At 33.0% G+C, this 22,725-nt stretch overlaps 1 pseudogene; it reads right to left on the bottom strand.

Annotated features, from left to right (window-relative positions):
* LOC106478214 overlaps positions 1–22,725 on the bottom strand; it is a 93,285-nt pseudogene that overhangs the window by 30,670 nt on the left and 39,890 nt on the right.

The following is a 22,725-nucleotide window of genomic DNA, read 5'->3' as shown; positions in this document are numbered from 1 at the left end:
CGCTGCCACAGAACGAAGGGCCCATCTAATTTTTATCAGTTAATTTATCACAATAAGAGTCTATAAAGTTAATAATAATAGCAATGAAACCCAACGTCTGAGTTGCATGTTGTTTATTTTGGAAATAAAAATAATTTGCACAATCAAAGCTGTTGACAGAGTTTAAGCATAGCGGAGAAAGCTATTTTCACACACGAGAAATCAAACATGTACGTACATCCGTCCCATGCGTGGATTAATCAGAGTTTGGTTTTAATTATCAAACCTGAACCACTTATGAAAACATTTTCCAATTTTGAATAAACTACTTACAAACTACTGCGTTTACATTTGTTAAAGGATTTGAATTACCTCCTATAAATGTTTGTTTGTTTGTAATTAAGCACAAAGCTACACAATGTGCTCTGCTCACCACGGGTATCGAAACCTGATTTCTAGCGTTTTAAGTTCGCAGACATGCCGCTGTGCTACTGGGGGCCCTCCTATAAAATTCAAACTATTATCTGTTGATATAAATGGTTTGTTTGTTTGTTTTGAATTTCACGCAAAGTACACGAGGGCTATCTGAGCTAGCCGTCCCCAATTTAGTAGTGATAGATTATAGGGAAGACAGCTAATCAACACCATCCACCGCCAACTCTTGGGCTACTATTTTACCAACGAATAGTGGGATTGACAGGTCATATTATAACGCTCACACGTTTGAAAGGGCGAGCATGTTTGTTGGGACGGGGATTCGAACCCGCGACAATTTCGGCCATTTTTTATTCTTAAAAACTCCAATATATTTCAGCTATCTTGTAACTTAGTTAAGTAGAAAGACTTCGTTAAAAAGACAGTGAATGACTACTAATATTAAAACAGAAGTGCGAAACTTCCGCTAAATGAGTTAGCTACATATTTCTGACTTTATGCTAATTTATTATATTGAAGTCCGTTTTCGTGGGGCAGCGCTATCGATCTTTCCTTCACGGGTTTTAGATCTTAAAGACCTGGGAGGGTTTGTAATAACGAACTAAAGAGAATTGTGTATATCCACCGAATATTACAAGAACTACTTATATGGACATTGCCCTGAAAGGGGTCAGAGCAAGCTCTGACCCTCATGTAGTGATTATTTTATCATTCTCCTGTACTTGCAACCATTTCACCGAATCCACTACCATCCAACACAGCTGAGTGGGCAGCGCTATCAATAATTTATTTGGAGCATTTAAAAGCGGCTACAAGACTCGAATACGAAGTCTACAAATTTGAAAGACTTACCCATCTCCGTCCAGCGTAATGTCGGTATCAGCCCAGATGGGCAAAACCAGCCCGATAGTAGTGCTGTCATGACAGTCAACTCCAAGGAGACAGCTTTCCTCAGTCCTATTTCGACCTTGGCAGGATACGACTACCAAGTACCTTGTTCTCCCAAAGTGTACACTTTCTAACTTCACCGCCTATATGTTTAAAACAATAATAATTTCAAAACTGTGTTGGTAAGGAAAAGTACAATGTCAATTTACTGTACAGAGGATATGTAGAGTACAATGTCAATGTTCTGTACAGAGGATATGTATAGTACAATGTCAATATTCTGCATACAGAGGATATGTAGAGTACAATGTAAATGTTCTGCATGCAGAGGATATGTAAAGTACAGTGTCAATGTTCTGTACAGAGGATATGTAGAGTACAGTGTCAATGTTCTGCATACAGAGGATATGTAGAGTACAATGTCAATGTTCTGCATACAGAGGATATGTAGATTACAATGTCAATGTTCTGCATACATAAGATATGTAGAGTACAATGTCAATGTTCTGTATACAGAAGATATGTAGAGTACAATGTCAATGTTCTGCATACAGAAGATATGTAGAGTACAATGTCAATGTTCTGCATACAGACGATATGTAGAGTACAATGTCAAATTAGTGCACTTGCAGGGTGATAAAAACAGGTTTAAACGTTGCAGTGAAACGAAAAATATGGCCAACGTTTCGGCCGAACAATCTCCATGTTGTTCCGATGATGGTGGTTTGGTCGAAATGTTGACCATATACACGCATAACAAGTCTATACTCTGAATGTTTTAAACAATAAGGTTTTGTATTACTAATTACATGTGAATACACATTTGTTAGCACGTAAACCTAACCTTCCACAAATTAACAATTAAATAAGGATATCACTGGAAATAATAATTAAAAAAAAACTTTTCGAAATACATTTTATTGATTACCATAATGAAAGCATGTGTTCAAGTTCAGGCAACCCAAATACTAAATAAAATAAATTATCTCTGTATATTTGTGAGTGATGACACCTGGTGCCCAAAACTAGAGTTTTCTAATATAAATGTCATCGATTTTCACATTGCACGGACATTACACTTTATTAGATAATAAAAATGAGCTACTTCACTAAAGTCCCACTTATAATTCCTTTGTGACTAAAAAGTAAATCACCATGATTCACATTTTTTCTCTTCTTTTACTAGGTTACTGTAGATTTTCTTGCATGTAGACCAAACTTTCAAGCTATTGAAGTTGCAAGCATTAAAACTGTTCTTACAAATGACTCCAAGTATACATAAAATACGTGAAATATTTAAGTTTACCAACAGATATACCGTAGAAAATTTTTTCTGTTTTTATTTCTACTTCCTGATGTACTTTTTTTTTACGTCTGTATTATCTTCTAATCTTTCGACAAATGAGTAAATACAACATTTCACATTCTTTAATAATGTTCTTTTCTGCTACCATCTAGACTCTACTTTCGAGAAACCTCTGATATTTAATATGTCAATGTCAAATATACAAGTTCGTATAAGAACTTACAATTTCCTTCAGATGTAAAAAGTACCTTCATAATATTATTAACGAGTCTATATGTATTAGGTGCTCATATACTTGTTCATACGGGCATGTTTTCAAGACTAAAAAAGGACGAAATGTGTACTGACTAGCAAATGTACGCGCGGCATTTACTTCGCTGCCTTCACGGGGGATAGCGTGGGAGTGGATATTAGATATGCAGATCTACGAAATACATGGGCGATCAGCAAAGGTATCCATGTAAAGATTGACATTAGACGTCACTCCGTTTGACGCCAGCTTCATGTAAAAAAAACAAACAAAAAAAAACACAAATGTATACCAAACTCAGACCATTCTGCTGATTGCTTATTCATTTAAATTCGATCTTTGGGAGGAGGACGAATGGGGAGATACTAGGGGGTGCACATCTCATCATAGTAGTCGATACGATAGTATCTAGATACAGAAGTTTCACCAACGGCTTGTTACAAAGTTTGAGTCTTGTCTGTAATTTATTATCTATATTACTAACATTGTCCTATTTAAGTACTTCACGCTTTACAGTGATCTTTCAAATTCTCAGGTTTGATCAACTAAATGGCAGCTGTCAAGAGAAGTAAAATTAAAAAAAAACAACTAATATCTGTCTATCTATTTTGTTGTTGTTAATTTGTTATTTTACTTTGCATGTAATGTTTTTGATAAATGAAATGAATGAAGACAACGTGTAGTACTCAGTATTCATCTTCTTCTATTGAATCATTAATTTTTAGCAAAAACACTTTATTACAAATTCTGATTTTTCTGTACAAAAGACATATAATGTCTACCGACAGCTTGCCAGATTTCGTGAAGATACATAAATCGTATCGGACGATGTGTCGATACAATCGTATCACGGCTTCCAGATACAATACTCGTATCGCCCCACCTTTCGGAGATACACCCGAGTTTCTTTAACAAATATGATGCAAACTGGTTCAACGAGTTACAACAATTGTGACCTCTGTTTGTTCTAAAACAAAGCCACATTGAGCTAACTGATGCGTCCATCGCGGGAAGCCGAACCCCGGATTTTAGCGTTGTAAGTCCGCAAATTGACAACTCTGTCTTAAACACACAGATATGAACAGAAAAACGGAATATGTTAAGTAAAAAGAACAAAATAATAAAGTTTAGGAGATCGAACGACCCAACGTGTTTGGAAGTGGTCCATCCTTCTTCAGGTGTCCTGCATTTTCCGAATGAGCCTTCTAATACTTTGAACAGTTCATTGTTTTATAAAATAAATGACTTCTTATAAAAAAACATTATTAGTTATTTTCCATATTTTACGCCTAACTTGCTCGAAGTTATTTGATTACAATAAAGAGCGTTCTTAATCGTCTCGAATTTAGTTTTTGTTTTGTAATGAAGCACAAGACGGGTATATATATCTCTCACACATTCTTGTTGTTGTTTGTTATTAAGCACAAAGCTACACAATGGGCTATCTGTGCTCTGCCCACCACGGGTATCGAAACCCGGTTTCTAGCATTGTAAATCCGTAGACATACCTCTGTCCTACTGGCATATCAACACCAGCGTTACATTTCTAAAACCCATGACAATATTTCGATCAGCCACAATTTCTAGACATTTACAAGTGTTTTAGATGTAGAATTCAAATCCATGCTTTACAAATTTTTACCTACAATACTAGCTAATATCATTAAAAAGAGTTTTATTATTTCTAGTACACGGTAGCCCCCTTTCTTTTTAAATCGACGTATTATCATTATTTTATTATTGTTAAACGTTATATTGACTTGTAATATTAAAGGTGGGGAGTTTATCATTTTCAATACAGAATACCAAAAGGCTTTGAGTGCACGTATCTCAAAAGGCACGTGAGAGCTGATAGGAAAAGATAGCTTCTGTTTTGTCAATAATTGTATATATATATATATACACACATACATACAAGTCTTGAAACTGATGAGGACTTTAAAATAGTGGTAAAAATCCAACTTTTATTGTCAGTATTAACTCTACATAGCTTATCAGTAGGTCAATCCACGCTGGGTCTCGCCTTTAATATCGGAGGGACTAGTCACTTGCTAATACCAGACCAGATCACATGTTTCCTACCTCAGGCATTATTTTAAGTCTTAAATAACCGGCTTGTTTTCATACCGTTCCCTACCGGCAAAAATATGAAATTACTTAATTTGATGCAATAGGTGATCTAGATATTTTTGCCCTCTACAATATCCATTGTAAAAAACTGACAAAACAAAATTTGTGAGAAATCACTTTCTATCAAGAATCACAACAGTGGTTCATAATAGGGATCGCAAGGAATTGCACAAAACTCTAATAGAAAGTTCAAACAACACTTTAAAACCTTTACTATTGACTGCTGAAGCTGTACACATATAAAATGCACAAAAAAGCCCACATGTTAGACTTACAAGGAAAAGAAAAATCCGCTCACACAGGCCCGTTTGTAATTCTTCTTATTATTATTCCCTTGCTAGCCTGCAACAAAAACGGCTTGGTATATTGCACCCAAACCTTTTGTAAAACACTAAATAAGGCCCTGCGAAGGCCGTAGGTGTATTGAAAAGTCGATTTGTTTCTTCTATATTTTACACAAGCTAAAAACTTCATAATTCTGGTCTAAACGATGTTATCATTACCCCTTGAAGTTAACTTTCTTACAAATATGAAGTATTCCTTTAAAAAAGTTATGTACACGGTGAAACAGAAATTACCAGCCAATAATATATGAACATTAGATGGCTGTAACGTGTAGATACTCAATGCTTTGTACACTATACAGTCGGTGTCTTTAGGGAACCAACTCCTATGTTAGGTATGAAATGAAGGAGTAAAATTCGTAGAATAATTCTAGGTAACAGCATGGAACCAAAATAGGGGTTTGTAGTTTGAGTAAATAATGTCTAAATTATCTCCAGCCTTGTTTCCTTACTTTTAATTACAATCCCTATTTGAAGGTTTTTAAATTCCAAATTTTTTATATTTCTTGTGTAAAACAGACTGGAGACCCACAGCAATGATTAGTGGGATTAGTTTTAATATTTATGGTGTATTTTTTGTTTAAAATTTGCACGACTTGTGTTTTAGGGATCCTGTATTTAACAAAAGTTATTGATATACAAACTTGGTGTATAAATAGTTTAGAAAAATATTTGATAAAAACCAATATGGTTGGAAATTCTGGGTTTAAGAACCAATACTTAATCCCCTACAAAAGTCTATGTTTAGTTTTTCAATATGAAAACAGACAAGGAATTAAACAGTGAAACCTAATAATACAGTTACTGAGTCTCACTAAAAAGGTTAATTTAGTGGTGCTAGTTTTAAGGATTTATATTTTTAATTAAATAATTTTTGATTCAATCCATTTGTTTAATTTTTAAAGATAGTGTAATCATTAGAATGCTAAAAGAAATTATCTTAAAATTTCAAAACTTTTTAATTACTTATCTAGTAGTCATGTTTTCAACTTGAATGGCACCTTACACATCACATGGGCTTGACACTCAGGACAAAGACCACTAGGGATCAGGTATTATACTTAGCACTTTTAACTCTGAGTACAGTTTTGTAATAGTTATTTTATTACAAGGAAAGTTACAATAAGTAAGAGCATTATCTGATCATTACTTGATAAAGTATCCTTATTAAACGCAATATCTGACCATTGATTGATCAAGTTTGGTTTGGTTTATTTTGAATTTTGTGCAAAGCTACATGAGGGCTATCTGCGCTAGCTGTCCCTGATTTAGCAGTGTAAGACAAAGTCATCACCACCCACCATCAACTCTTGTGCTACTCTTTTATCAACGAATAGTGGGATTGACCTCACATTATAATGCCCCACATGGCGGAAAGGGTGACCACATTTGGTGGGACGGGGATTCAAACCTGCGACTCTCAGATTGTGAGTTGAGCACCCTAACCACTTGGCTATGCCAGGCCGCTTGATCAAGTATCCTTGTAAATGAACACTTCATATTAAGTTAAAAAATATATATACAATGTCAGGATTTTTGGCATTCCAGCAAATGTGACAACTCAATCACCAAAACTGTGATAATTTTGTTGAAAGGTCATATCACACAATTTTTTAAAGTCTGGTGTTTACAGATGGAAATTCTAAGAAATGACAAAATATTCATTATACAGATGGAATTCATAAACAAAATAACAAAACTATGAGTTCTCAGTGCCACTGAGTTTGTTCTCATACTTGCTTGTTTGTTTGTCACTTTCAAACACTAACAATGACCAGCTACAATACACGACATGGTCCTAGGGTTAATCCATTTTACAATGTTGTGGCAGATGGGCTGCTTTGTTTTTTAGTTGTTTCTTTGTTATTAACCTCTTTTTAGGATATCATTTCATTAAGCATATAATGTATGTGTAGTTTTGCCATTAGGGCTTGGTGCATTGGTATAGTGTTCCTCAAACTTTTTAAGTTGTGACCCCCTTTTCTTCTCTGTAATATACTTTGCCCCTCCCCCAACAAAAACGTTAAACTCATTTATACTGTGATATATGCACACAGCCAATGATTACAACAACAAATTTAATTTAAAAAACTAAAAGACTAAGGGTTTTCCTACCGCTTCTCACCTCTGCCCCCCCAAAAAATACTGTCATGCCACAAAGGGGCATGCCTTACAGTTTGAGAACCACTGCATTGCTGTTATTTTGGACTGTTAATTATAACATGTTGTCAATGAAAATGATTCGACTCACACTACATAGATAACGTATTATTATTATTATTACTAATTCTACACAATGCAACTATTTCTGGTAATTTCTCTTTATATACTATCTCTTGGTCAGTGACAGTCATTGATCTTATGGACTAGAAGAGTGGTGTAAACCTTTCACAAGTTGTACCAATAGATCTCTTAGGAGAACTTAAGTTAAGCTTTCAATGGTATTAATGGTACAGTGGTGGAAAAATTTATTGCATCACCCAATTTTTTCACACTTCAGAATTATAGTCTGTTTTGAGGCTCTAATTCATGTAGGTATTCACAAATGATGCAGTACTGTCTAATTATTACATCAACAGCTTTATAGGATTTCTGGGTATTGCATCAGCCATTTTTTGGTTATAAATAGAGATTTTTTTATTGAGAGCCAGTTTAGAAATTTATCTGGTACAACACGCTTGTGATGCTATCATGGCCAAGGGTTGCAATTTAACTCTGCGGATAAAAACAGTCACTGTTTCTTTGAGCAAAGAAGGACTTTTGATAAGGCAGACTGCTAGAAGGATTAAATGTAACCAGTCTAGTGTGAGCTGCTGGGTGCAGAGATATAGAGAGACTGACTACAGAACCATGGAAGGGAAGTGGCAGACAGAAAGCTTCCACAGCAGTTGATGACCATGTTCTGAAATGCATGAGCCTGCAGAATAGTTGACCATCGTCCACAGATCTCAAAACAGCATGCTGACTGGACTGAATCAAAGTTGAGTAAAGTGATTTTCTCAGGTAGATCAAAGTTCAACCTGCAAGGGTCTGATGGGAGCACTTTGTACGATGTCGATGTGGAAAAGAGTTTTACCCAATGTGTTTTAATGCACCTTCTGCAGGGTCAGGTGATGCATCTCTAGCTAGGTTGTGGGACAACTGCATTTTGTGAAAGGCACTGTCAATGCTGACAAGTACGTCGAGATCCGGTTAAAGCCAACAATTCAGGATCACTTCGGTGGAGCTGACCAGTGTACATTCCAGGATGACTGCTCCATGCTACATGACTATAAAGGTTGGTAATATTCACACACTTTATGCAGTAGACGAGAAATAGAGAGGAAATTTCCCTCTACATGTATTGAAAAGACATCTTAGGTTTTATTTCACTGCTTCAAGTGAAGGTATATTTTCAAAGAGAGAGGATCAAGGCACTATGCTGGCCAGGCAACAGCCCAGATCTCAACCATATATCAAAAACTGCTGGAAGGCAATGAGTAACAAAGAGCAAGAGAAGAAACCGAGAAGCACCTTGGAACTTCAAGAAACCTTATCCGCGTATGGAATCATGCTCACATTCAGTCCCTCGTGCACTCTATACCACGGCGATGTCAAGCAGTTATCAAGGCCAGAGGGGGTACAATCAAATATTAAACAAGAAACGCACTCTGTGATTACTTTTTGTTTATTACGTTTGTGTTGTTAAATTTATGTTTAGGTTTTATTACTCAGAGAACATTTTTGTGTTTGTCAAGTATTTTTTCATTATCTGAATAGGTTTGTCACGGTTGGTTTGTTAATAAAGATGCATATATGTATTTGGAAGACAGAAATATGAGTCAGCTTACATCACACAATGTCCGTAACCGTTTTACTTTAGTTCCTACACATCTACTATGTATTATCTCGTACGAAATTACAGAAACCGAGAAAAGTGTGAAAAAAATTAGGTGATGCAATAAACTTTTCTACCACTATAAATATACATAGATATGTATAATTTATTTTAAATGTCGGAGTTAAAGCTTCTTTTTGGCGCTAACAGCATACGTTGTCACGTGACTGCACATGACATCTTACTAAGTAAAATATACACATTTAGTAGGTTACTAGTTTGTGAACATCTACCCCGAGAACCAGGCACTTTACAGAATAAATAAAATGCTGGGAATATCTAACAACAATGCGATAACATGTACATACAGAGCGTTCGATAAGAAAAATTACACCAGACGAGAGTCGTTCCAGGAAGTGGGATATATATTACTGTAAAGGTTTATATACATTTGTACGTGTAATAATATAACAGGTGACGTACCAGTCCAGGCTCGCCGAACTCGATATGGAGAATAAAATAAAAACTTGGTAGGAATTTTGGCTTAAAATCTAACAACTAGGGGTGCTTAGAAACCGTTGTTTCTCTTCACTCTCACATACAGAATGTGATTTTATATCCAAGAAAAGGGGTGCTTTTTATTTGGTTTTAGAGGTGTAAGTATCAGGAATTATTTTGCACACAAACTACATTTTTCACTGTTTCTTTTAAACCATTACAAGAATTAATATCTCAGTATGATAGCAATACGGGTCAAAAGGTTAAAGTTCAAGAACACACGCTTAGGATAGGTTACATTAATACATTAAAAGGTTGAAAAGATATCTCAACTAAATGTCATACGATTCTTAAGGATAAGAGGGAGGTGATATTAAAACTGGGGGATTTATTTTTTATCTGAATTAGTATCTGGTCCAACACCGTGCACCGATCTTTTATCCGGCATAAAACAACCTCACGAGAATAACAGGGCGATAAATCTGATAAATGTTTTAAAAATATAAAGTATTTAAATTAGTGTTATGGTATTAAACGAAGAAATGAAACCAACGTGCCTAATATTTGTGATACAAATCGCAGAAGACTGCATTTTTTTTCCCGCACTGTTGGAAACAAAAGTTAGATCTGAACTACTATTGCTATGAAATTCGTAATAGACTAATTAAGAGGAAAGTTAAAAAAAAAAAAAGATTTGCAGTCTATATCCCAAATATTACAGATTCTATTAGTTTTTAGGTCAAAAAATAAACAGCTTTTACAGCAGAAATGTTTTTTACTGTAATATACATATGGTGGATGCATTACTTTTTTAAAGTGACTTTGGTTCAAATCTAAGTACATACGTCACACTAATAAACTTTTTGAAAAGCTGTCTATCCATTCTAATAAGAAAAAGTTTTGGTTAGTATAATTAAGATGAAAACAACTCCTGTATATTTATGTTTATGTCGAAAACTGTCGTAACAGATCCTTTCCTCTAACCCTACTATATGAATGATAAGAACTGGCTTTAAGATTTTTTAGAAATTTATTTATTTAATAATTCTAGTTTAATTTTGAGGATGGTTTGTTGGTGCTTTATGGCGCAAAGCAACTAGGCGCCCCCCAGTGGCACATAGGTATGTCTGCGAACTTACAACGCTAGAAACCGGGTTTCGATACCCGTGGTGGGCAGAGCACAGATAGCCCACTGTGTAGCTTTGTGCTTAACTTCAAAACAAACAAACAGCAACGAGGCTATCTACGCCAAACAACCGGTAAAAACAGTGAAAGTAAAGTAAAATGTAAAAATACAGCGAGTTAAAACCAATATATATGTCAATAAGAGATTTATATATAATTAAAAAGACCTATAGTGTGTAAAAAATTAAAAATGCAATCTAATCGGACAGTGTAACCATTACCAATGACACTGTCCAACGTCAGGGATAAACTCTTAGAAAACATGTGTCTAAAATGGTGTCGCCGCTCACGGTCGTAACGACGGCACGAGTTTAGAGAATGGGACATTATGTTATGTTAAAACGGTATTTACGTACCTAGAATTGTGACGTATACATAAACTTCAATGAAGTAATGAGTAGATAGTAGCCAGTTTGTTTCTTAAATATGTATGAACGTTTATCTTCACATAGCTTGTTCATCATCGAGTTCTCTCACAACACGTGTAGTTTTATATTTATATATATATATATAAACATGTACCAACACATAAGAAAGATATACCACGAAAAGAAATAGACCCCCTAAGAAAACCCTGGCGACGCCTATATGAAACACAAAGAGCATTTCTGTAGTGGATTCATACCAATACAAATGTAATATACAAATCGTCTCAATATTGTGACTTCTATTGTGATAACGAATTGTTATAAAATCAACCAATTGTACACCTTTCCCCTAAACAACAGAGAAAGAAGGAAACCTGTAATGACTCAGTTATAAGTGATATTATGTAATGCAGGTATGAATTACAAAAAAGCATCAAAAAAGCGCAGACGATAGGACCTTTTAATATATCTTTCACCCTCTTGAACATTTTCGGTCTTATTTTATTCTTTTTTTTTACTGAGTAGTTTTGAAATTTAAAACGCATGACAAACATTCACTTTTGTATTGAGGTCGAAACAAGTACATTGGCTTAACGTCGCGATATTTCTTGTGACGTCACAACCATTGTTGAAGGACTCTCATATGCCAGGACAATTATATACACGACTGGAAAGAAATATAAATACTTTTAATTAACATGTCCAGGAATTTTGATACTTAAAAATTACATACTTTTGTACTACTCGGATGAAAGTTCTTTTTAATAACCTAAACAACTATTACTTTCTGTTTCTTTTCATTCAATACAATATTTTCCTATCAAAGTTGTTGCTGTGAATACTTCTAACAAGTGCGGGGGTGGGTTGGATGGTATGGTGAGATGGCTCTGTAGAATTTATTTATAGGAACTTTTGAATGAAAGTAAAGAAAAGAGTATAATAATATATTAAACATAATATACTATACTCTGCTATATCCAGTGCCTTACCCCAGTACCAGGGCTCTTCATCAGGCCTCTTGGGTTACAACAGATATAAGATTGGCTGAGGCACTATTTATATTATCAAATTCCTCGACCAACAACTTTTACAGTGTGAACTAGGTTAATTTGGTGAAATGTAATTTCTACTGCTTTTATTCAAGTCGTTACAAATCAGAATCAGGGCAAGGATATTTTAACAATATATTATATACTTATTTTAACACACATATTATAGCAGAATTTTGATGGTAGTAGTAAAACAGGGGATTCAGTTTTTCTTCAACAAAGGAAAGATAAAAAAAGTGATAACCAATTTTTAAGCACTCCTTTCAGCAGAAATTGCTCTTCTACCACAAAAAACTAGATAGTAATAATAATCTCATAAGTTTGGCACAGTTGGCTGTGAGAGGAAATAACAAAGAGGTTGTGAGGCACGACTTTACAGTTAACAAGTTTTCACTAGATTGCATCCTCAGGTTATTCTGAAATAATGCCAACAAACAATGCACTTTTTTTTATTGACTATAGAAAGTAGTATGTTACTTATTTATGCTGTATTTGAAGTTACTGAAAGAAAAAAGAAAAATATACAATCTGATATTTTATTCATACCTTTAATGCATGTCAATTTTAATAACAAAACTATCATTTATAATATTTTTTACTTGCTTTCCAGGTCATGCTATGTTTATGGTTCAAGGACATACTTTCTATTAATGCAAGAATTATGACAATTTAATCAGCACAAATTAAACTGTGCAACCATGTTACACTTATCACGTGAACAACAAAAGAAAAACCCATTGTTCGCCATCATAAATGTTCAGATTGGGTACAGTATGGTGAAATTTATTTTTACAAGTTATGATATCCTTGCTAAAACATCATTAATTATGTAGAGGTAATAACAATTTATATGCAATTTATCAACTGTTTCAATACAGGTATCTAGCAGGCTGTATTGTCTATGAGGTTTATTTATTAATATTTTAACGATTTTTTTGTTCCTATTAGTTAGTGTCAATTTAGTTTAATTCAAGAATTCTAGGGTTAAGTATCTTAAACTATATGCGAAACATCTGTGATTAGCTTATTGTAAGGAAAAAGATGATAATAAAAACAGAATTGTTGGACCAGGATATTATATTTCAAAATGTAAAACACAAAGCAGATACAATGTTAAGGCTTGTGCTAAGTTCTGGCATCACAGTACACACACACACATATATAAACATACAAATAAAAAAAACATTACTGAAAAATTCATATGAATGATGGTACCACATTTTCTACATACATAAGGTTTAAATACAATATTTCACTTTTCATAACAAAACTATTGAAAGCTTTCCAATATATATATATATGCAGTCTTTACATTTACTGTAAATGAACTTTCAAAAACACATTTTATCACAAACCATTGTTTAAATTCCTATGGTTTTGGGATACAGGTTCTTATGCCAATCAATGTTTTTTGAATGAGGAAAGGAAGCAGTTAGAGGGATATAGTAACCTTTAACCTTGCAAATATTCATTAGATTTGTGGCTCAGGGTCCTTAACTCTCTATGAATATTCATAATAATTAAAAAAGTAAAAAGTAAATGCTCCCCCAGTGTCTGACTACAAGTGAAATGAATTTAAATACATCAAAACTTACAATTTTCAATGTGTCATCTGGACGAAGTAAATAAAGCATTGTCTGCAAATGCTTCTGAAGATCTCCAGCTGAAATTTATAAAGAAAATAAAGAATAGTAAAACATACCACAAAAGATATTGGAAAACACACATATATATAATTGAAACAGAAAATAAAAATGTCAAACAAGCTTTTTTTTTAAAATCAGTATAACTAAAAACAACTCTTAAAGGTTACAGTTCTTCTGTTAAATAATAGTAATTCTTTCTGTCAAACAATTCATAATACTATGCCTTTAAGCAATTAATTATCTTTTCCATTAATTGTATCAACAGGCATGTTTACTACTAGTTTCTTAATGTTCACCCAACTGTATTTGTTGACTGGCTGGACTATGGAAAGAATACTAGTCACAGTACACAACTGACGTAATCATGACTAGAAAGTATAATGCTAAATAAATAGTTACTTGATAATTAAATAAAGTATTACCTATTTCCAAAGTCTGTTCACATATCTTTTGCACATTCTGCCAACCCATGGGTTGCAAAACACTGCTTTGTGGCAAACAAAATTTCCAAAGAGAAAGAAATAGAGAGGGTTGAGTACATTATATTAAAATGATCTTGACTATGCAAATCACCAAGTCACAAGACAACCATAGCCAATATAAAGCCACAGTGGAATGTATCAGAACTACATTTAAACACTGTCTAACATTTTGTAGGTAGTGCAATGCCACAGAAAACTGACTGCTTTTTGGAAGAGTATGTAACACTACTTTCACATGCAAATATTCATACACTCGGATCAGAAAGATGTGTTCAGATTGGGGATTTAGAATTTTCAAGATGGGAATATCCCTTGTACTTAATGGCATTAGAAAACAAAGGAATAGGTATCAACTTGGGTCACACCTTCTAGAAAGAGACCTACAACAAATCATGTTACAGCCATGGTAAGCACAAGTGCCGAGTTTTGTAACAGATGAGAATCCACAAACATAAAAGTCAGTGGCAAAAGCCAACTATGGGTTTCAGGCAACATGATCAAGAAGAATCTCTGACTGAAAAATCAACAAGTCACATGTACACAGGTCGCTTCCATGACATATCTGTTCAACCATTACATACCTCAAGCAGCTAAAGATTGAAATGGATATTTGAGTTATTACATATAAAGACATACTGTTCATATTGCCAGACATTACACCTATGGATTTCTGTGTGATCAAGTTGTTGAAACAGGCACTGGGAAACCATTGTTCTTGTATTCTATACTGGCTATGTAAAGCAAGCAGGGAGAAATGGTGTGCTCTGAACATGACAGCCTTATGTTAAGATGCAAAGTCATCAGACTGAAAATGACTGGACATTATGACATGAACTGTAATTATGTGGTGAAGCCCCATAATTATTTTAATATAATTTAATCAATCTCTGTAAAATCACTACTGGACCTATTTTTTGTTTTAACAAGTAGCCCGTTGATCAGTTAATTACTCCTAATGAGTTTTAGAAAGCAAGGTTCCAACATTTTGTTTTATATTATATAGCCACAAGATCAAATGAGATATTTCTATAAAAGATAGCTGGGTAATACAGAAGATAAATTAATAAATTAAATATAATATCCATATGAGGGTGCAATATTTACATGAAAGTCACCTTAAGTAATATTTTTAATTGTACAGTGACAATATAATGAGAATAGGACAAAATGAAAAGCCACAAGTTAGTTGCCACTGTAACACTGAGGAAATTAACAATCCTTTACTTGTTTTTTTGCAGTTTTTTTTAGATGATGGCACTGAACATTGATGATGTAGAGTTGATCTGGACTGAATGTTTTCAGTACTGTACTGATTCTTAGGGAGAACATTTTGAGCATATTATGTAAGTGTGTATCTGAATGTCTGGTAACATATTTCTAGGGCACGTCACAGTAATTTGTAAGTTTAGTGTAAATAACTGAAGAATAAGGAACTGATTAAACTATACAACAAACTTTATGTAATATCAAATACCAAACCTACATCTACAAATATAAAGCTGACTTACCTCCATTTGAAAAAGACCTATGGTGTAAATGCAAGCACTCATCATGTGGTAGAATTACAGCTGCTCCTTTCACGACGAAATAACATTCACTTAGGCTAAACAGAAAAACACACAAATCACTTTGTTTGCTTGTACATAAACTAATATCAAAGAAAACTTCCAGTAACAAATGAATTACCTTTGGTCTAAAGAACATAGTCATCATACAAAATATTGAACTCATCCTAAATATTTAGTGGATTATTAAACACAACTTATTGAATATCATGAGACAGTAGTTACATGTTGCTTGCTGCCAGGTGGATCTGAATAGTAAAAATCATTAAAGTCAACTGAATGAAATTTGTATTAGAAATGTATATTTTTAATAGGGAACACTCTATGGAGCACATATGTATAAACACAGAGTTATGCTAAGCGATGCTTCATCCTCTTGAGTATCACACTTGGTGAATAGCATTTTATAGTACACACACATTTAAAAAATGTTCCACTCATATTTTTTGGACCATGTTATGCTGAAATAGGCTTTATTCAATCTAAGAACCCATATAACGATTTTAGTATATGATCTTTAGCACTGTATGAATATCTCTTTGATCAGTGATCAGTCAGCCTCATTTAGTTTACAAATCAATGCCATGAAAAAGTGTCAAACATTTATACACTTTATATTTTGGTCAAGTTACAAAGCTGATGTAAACTAGCTAGAATGAAACAATGATGGTATTTAGTATACATATTTAATAGTGATATACACTGAATACACAAATACAGTAATGGTATTTAGCAGCCTAAAACAAGAAAAACTTGTGTGTATATATATATTAGTTGGACAGATAATCTATAGTACGAAACATAGAAAGATGGTATATATATTAGGTAAACAACTAAAAAGATGGTAACTGGTAGCCACAAACATACAATGTCTCACAAATTAGCTGCCACTGTAACTCTGAGGAAATAAACAAATTAACAATGTTTTTTGTTGTTTCTTTGCAGATTTGATAGATAATGGCACTGTGGAGTTAATCTGGGCTGAATGTATTTAGTACTATACTGATTCTTAGGGAAGACATTTTCAGCATATTCTGTAAATGTATATCTGAATGTCCCATAACATATTTCTTGGGTATGCCACACTTTAGAAAAATAAATAGTTTATATACTTTTTTAGAGAAATATAAAAACTGTTAGTAGCCAGAAAAATAACATATATTAGATAGACAAATATCAAGATGATACTTAGCAAACAAATGTACATAAAGGTGAAATATATTACCTGGACAGATACAAAGGTGGTAATTAGTAGCAAAGTTGGGTGATCAGTGGAATTGGATAATCGATTAATCATTGTGTTAATTAATAGATTATATTCAGCTAATCATTTATTCTCACAAGGCTTGGATAGTTGGAATATCTGATAACAGTAATAATTGGAAACACTAGTTATCTTTGTGACATTAATAGATGTAATCGTAATTTTGATTAATTGATTACTTTATATGACACTAAAAAATGTAATCAATATTTATAGGTAATTGGTTATATCAATTAATCTAGTAAATCACCAAGCTCTGTTTAGTAGCCAGGCACACAGAAAGGTGATATATAATAAATACAAAAATAATATTTAGAACAGATATATATATAAACAGAATTCTAAAGCTAGAAGAGTTAACTCTTGCTATTTTTCATGACAACTTTGACCACCTTCAAATCTACCTCTTTTTTTTTTCTGTCAGAAAAATTAAACTGGTTACAAAGAATGTTTTTTTATTGTTAAGCATAAAGCTGCATAATGGGCTATCTATGCTGCCTTTCAGAGAACAAGAACAATGTGGTCACTTATGTGCATACACATTTAGTCATAAATATCAACTCTTTATACAAATACATCACTTAAAGTTTTATGGATTAATGTAAATGATGTACACTAAATGAAAGTATAGATACAATAGTAATAAGAACAAACACATATAATGATACAGTAGTAATAAGGACAAACACATATAATGATACAAAAGTAATAAGGACAAACAAATATAATGATACAAGAGTAATAAGGACAAACACATATGATGATACAAGAGTAATAAGGACAAACACATATGATGATACAAGAGTAATAAAAAAACACATATAATGATACAAGAGTAATAAAGACAAACACATATAATGATACAAGAGTAATAAGGACAAACACATATGATGATACAAGAGTAATAAGGACAAACACATATAATGATACAAGAGTAATAAGGACAAACACATATAATGATACAAGAGTAATAAGGACAAACACATATAATGATACAAGAGTAATAAGGACAAACGCATATAATGATACACATTTTATTTAGGAGACCGAGCAAATCAAATACACACATACCCAGCTGGTAAAAAATAGCATAACTTCACAATGTATACAAAAAAATCATGGAGACATACACAAGTGTACATAATTTATCACAGTGCATACATAAATTACTAGATGTTTCAAACTGTTAATGAAGGACAGTAAGTCCTTTCAGTGTATCATAAAAACAGTGTCAGTTTAGAAAGTTATCATGCACCATAATACATATATGCAAAGTCCCTTAAATAGCAGAATGAAAAGAAAACTAGACAAAGCCAGTGAATACTTGTACAAGTACAATTCATTATATGCACATAGGTGAATTAAAGGGTGAAAATACTAAATCTTTAAGACCGATTATTCTTCAAGATCTACAGTGAATATTATGTATTATACATGTACATACACAAATATATACATTGCCTTTTCCATTAGTTTAAAACCTTTTTAAGACTTGTCATGTCATAAATATTTTGTTACATGTACAACTGCAAATTATCCACCAAGGATAATAAATAAACCCATGAATTTCATATTATAAGAAATTTATCTATCTAATGTTTCGCTCATTAAAAAAGCCAATCATTTTCACAGAAAAGTCGACATTTAAAATACATAAAGTACTGTAACTCGAGGAGCTAGCAATGTGTCTTTTAGTATATGTATATATATACTGTTTTCCTGCATGGCTGTTAGCACTAACTTGATCCTGTAATGGCTCAGTAGTTATGAATAATTATTAGAAAATAAATACGTAAATGGTTATAATTTCAATCTTAAACCTTTTTTTACTGCTTTTATGCAAAGCAAGTTCATTAAAGGGTCACTTAATGAGATTTGCTGTGACCTTATCTCTTTAACTGATCTACTTTCGGTAAACTGGCCTCATAAATTTAAATCATGTGTCACGTTAGATGGCGGCGCTGCTTTAATTTTCAAATTTACATTGATAATTGTTAAAATGGCATAAAGCTTCAGACTTATTTTTAACTATGTATGCCTGCTCAAAGGTCAGTTAAAAACATACATACACATACAAGTATATATTTGGGCATGTGTGTTTTAAAACTTAGAAGCTTTTGGGATAGTGAAACTTAATTCACCACTTAATGAGTACATATTCTTAAAACCCTTTATAAATATAGGCTTAGTGTGGTGAGTAAAAGAGAACTAAAAACACCATATCTACAACTTTGGTAATTACACGTTGACTTTGCAAACACAGACTGTTGATTCAGTATAAACTATGGACACATTTACAGCTACAGTACTTGTCTATTAAATTAGCTAAAAAAAGGCATATCATTTTTTAAGTGATTGCTGAAACAAACCTCAGTATATATTAATAACTCCAAAAATTATCTATATAATTTAACTCGCACTGTTTAGTTGAAGAACTTTAAATATATAGTTATTTTCTATTCCATAAACGTCAAAAAATGTAACATGTTTTCAAAGTTATGAACCCATGCACATATACACACACACATATAACTTTAAAACTGGTGTTCATGTCTAGATCAACAACGTTAAGAGTATGATATCTGATCCAAAACTGTAAAGTGACATGAGAAAGTTATGTACAGCTAAACTCGAAACAATAATACTGCTGTGAAACAAGCACCCCAAACTTGTTATAGGTGGATATGATTATGTTTCCAACAGGTGAAAAACAAAAATCAGTAATATGTATAACATCATGGTGAACATAAAAAGTTTACGTGTACATATGATCAATCTAACCTAGTTACATGACCTCTCATTCTGTCACGTTCTTCATGACTTTTGTATCCGAAACGTGTAAACGCAATAAAAATTACAACTGCCTACAGGACTTAACTGTTTTATATATATAAATAAAAATAAAATAAACAAGTTGTAAAATTCTTTTAGCCTAAGACGTTAGATATCCAGTCAATGTTATTAAAAAATTGACAACTACTTAGAATTCCATAAAAACAGCCGCTATTAATACCAAGGCTGTTCAAATAGTTGGGTTCCAAATACGGAACCATGCAGTTAGCTAGCTGCTTTATACGATTTATTAACACGGGTTTGTCGTCAAGGCCACTTCTGATAATCCATCAAGTTTTGATTCTCAAGCAGGGTGTGGTTGACATACAGAAAGGATTAACGTGCACGAGCATGTGAAACAACTTCTGGTAAAATTTTTTTCGTTTTCAAATTTTAAGAGAAGGACTGGTTCTCTCACAATCTCTAGCCGGAAATTACACATTCAAAGTGTTTCTTGATGAATCATCAGTCTTTTTTTAATGTTGTTATTTTTCTATCATTATTACTGATCTTTTTTTTTATATAAACCACATAAGTCGCGATGCACAAAGTTACTGAAAACTGAATATGTGATATCACACAGCTGTGATAACCAGCTACACAAAGATACACAAACATGTCGGAAGTACAATATATCACTCCTTTAGAATACGTAACTTTTTAAATACTCTACAAAGCAGCAATAACAGGAATTTAAACTACAGCATAACCTAATCAAAACTTGTGTTAATATATATATATAAACATGTTTTAGATGGACCGAAAAGTTTAATGCTTAACATCTCGCATTTCCCAGTCTTTTTGTGTTCTTCTTAATTACTTGAACATTTCCTGATTTTACAGGTTGACACGTATTTTAGTAAGTTTACATTTACAAATGAATAAACTTTCGGACAAACCACGCCCTCCTTTCTACGACAAAGCAACCAGTATTCCTTTTAAATCAAAGTACAGGAAAGAACGGTTCGTTGAACGACAAGATAATATAAAAACCAGTCCCTTTGTGTACCCGATAATGTAAAAATGTTTTACTTCTTACCAGATTTATATTGCAAGGTTATAAATATGTGTATTGAAAACGCATATACAAAACAACTGACACGTTCATGTACACACATACACAAACACGCGCGCGCGTTTCATCCATGTGGCATCAAATTACAGAGAAGCTCCGTAGCTAAGGTTAAAACAGTAAGTTCTCCATCAGACTTGTATAAGCTTTGATTTGTTTAAAATAACGTTGTTGTATGATATCATTGCTGGAAATGTATATTCCTCAACAGTACTCTTTTCAACATAACGGTAAATTTGAAATGTGTTTAGACTCACCCTAACTCCTCCCCCAAAGGATTTTTTTTTATAGATTTTCATACAGTAAAAGTTGATTTATGTTTCATGACGTTAATATTACAGCGAATTTATTTCAGTCAACACCCTCTCATATAAAACGAAATTTAGTTACTTGTAATTTAAACATACCTCAGAATTTTATTATCCAGTACAGTTTACAATTAAATAATGAAAAAGTATATTATCGTCATATTCAATATGACAATCCCAAGAAGAAGAAAAAAAGGAAAATTTTATTTTGTTTTAAATGACCTAACACCCAAAGTCCAACTCCTCCATTCCATTCTGCATTTTTTTGGCGTCGTTTAAAAAATAATATAATCCTTCCCTAGAGCAATGTTTTTCTTTCTTATCAAAAGAAACCAATTCTCATCGCAGATGTTGCTAAAACAATTAAAAACAAAGCTCTAGGCCAGGGCTAAATACAAATTATCCTTGTGAAAAAGGGTAACAGAGATTTCACCTCTCACAGTTCTCTTTAATTCATCTCCAAAACCAGGCTATATATATATACCAAAATCTTGAAAGCAAGCCAACGTTATCATGTCCCATAAAAAAACGAAAGGCAGCGGAGAAACCAGAAAGTTATAAACTAATTAGCCTTACAAACTGTCTACCTAAATTTCTAAAAGGAAATAATCATAAACAGATTACTCACATTTTTGGAACTGACTAATAAAGCACCGAATATTCAAAACAGATTCAGAAATTTTAGACGAATTATAAAATCACCTTATTACAGTCATAGGAACTATAATTTAAAGTTTAACAAAAACAACTGTATAGGTACGTGTTTTCTCTGTGTCGACAAATTATTTGATAGCAAATGGCAAAGTGATTTTCAGTTCCAAATGTCCGAGGGGTATTATCCAAATGTCTCAAGAGGTATCACCGAAGGGTTTTATCCGCTGGCTTTAAATTTTTTTAAACACCAAGAAAGTTAAACAGTGTGTGTGGATAAACAACTTGGTGAAGTATTTTACTCTTGAGGCAGATGTCCTAAGAAAAACCTACAGAAAAGTAACCACTTAAGGATTTGAATAGCTTCATTATTCATGATAATAATAGGGCTAAATACATTTCACTAATAAATATCTGCCCAAGAAAGATAACGGTAGGTAACAACAAGCTCATATGTTTATTTGAAACTAAAACTGGGCTAGTTGTATTATTTACGAACGTTATTATTTTAAGAATTGAAGCGAGATTTCAATGGTTGAAAGGGACCAAGTGCTATAAAGATATACACAGCGTGGTCACATGTAAATAGACACCTCCTTTTCGGAAAATATGAACATTTTCAGTCATATTCACATGAATTGATATATTTATAATTT

This window comes from Limulus polyphemus, unplaced genomic scaffold, assembly GCF_000517525.1.
Source record: "Limulus polyphemus unplaced genomic scaffold, Limulus_polyphemus-2.1.2 Scaffold190, whole genome shotgun sequence".
Lineage (NCBI taxonomy): Eukaryota > Metazoa > Arthropoda > Merostomata > Xiphosura > Limulidae > Limulus > Limulus polyphemus.
This window is presented reverse-complemented; position numbering and strand designations above follow the sequence as displayed.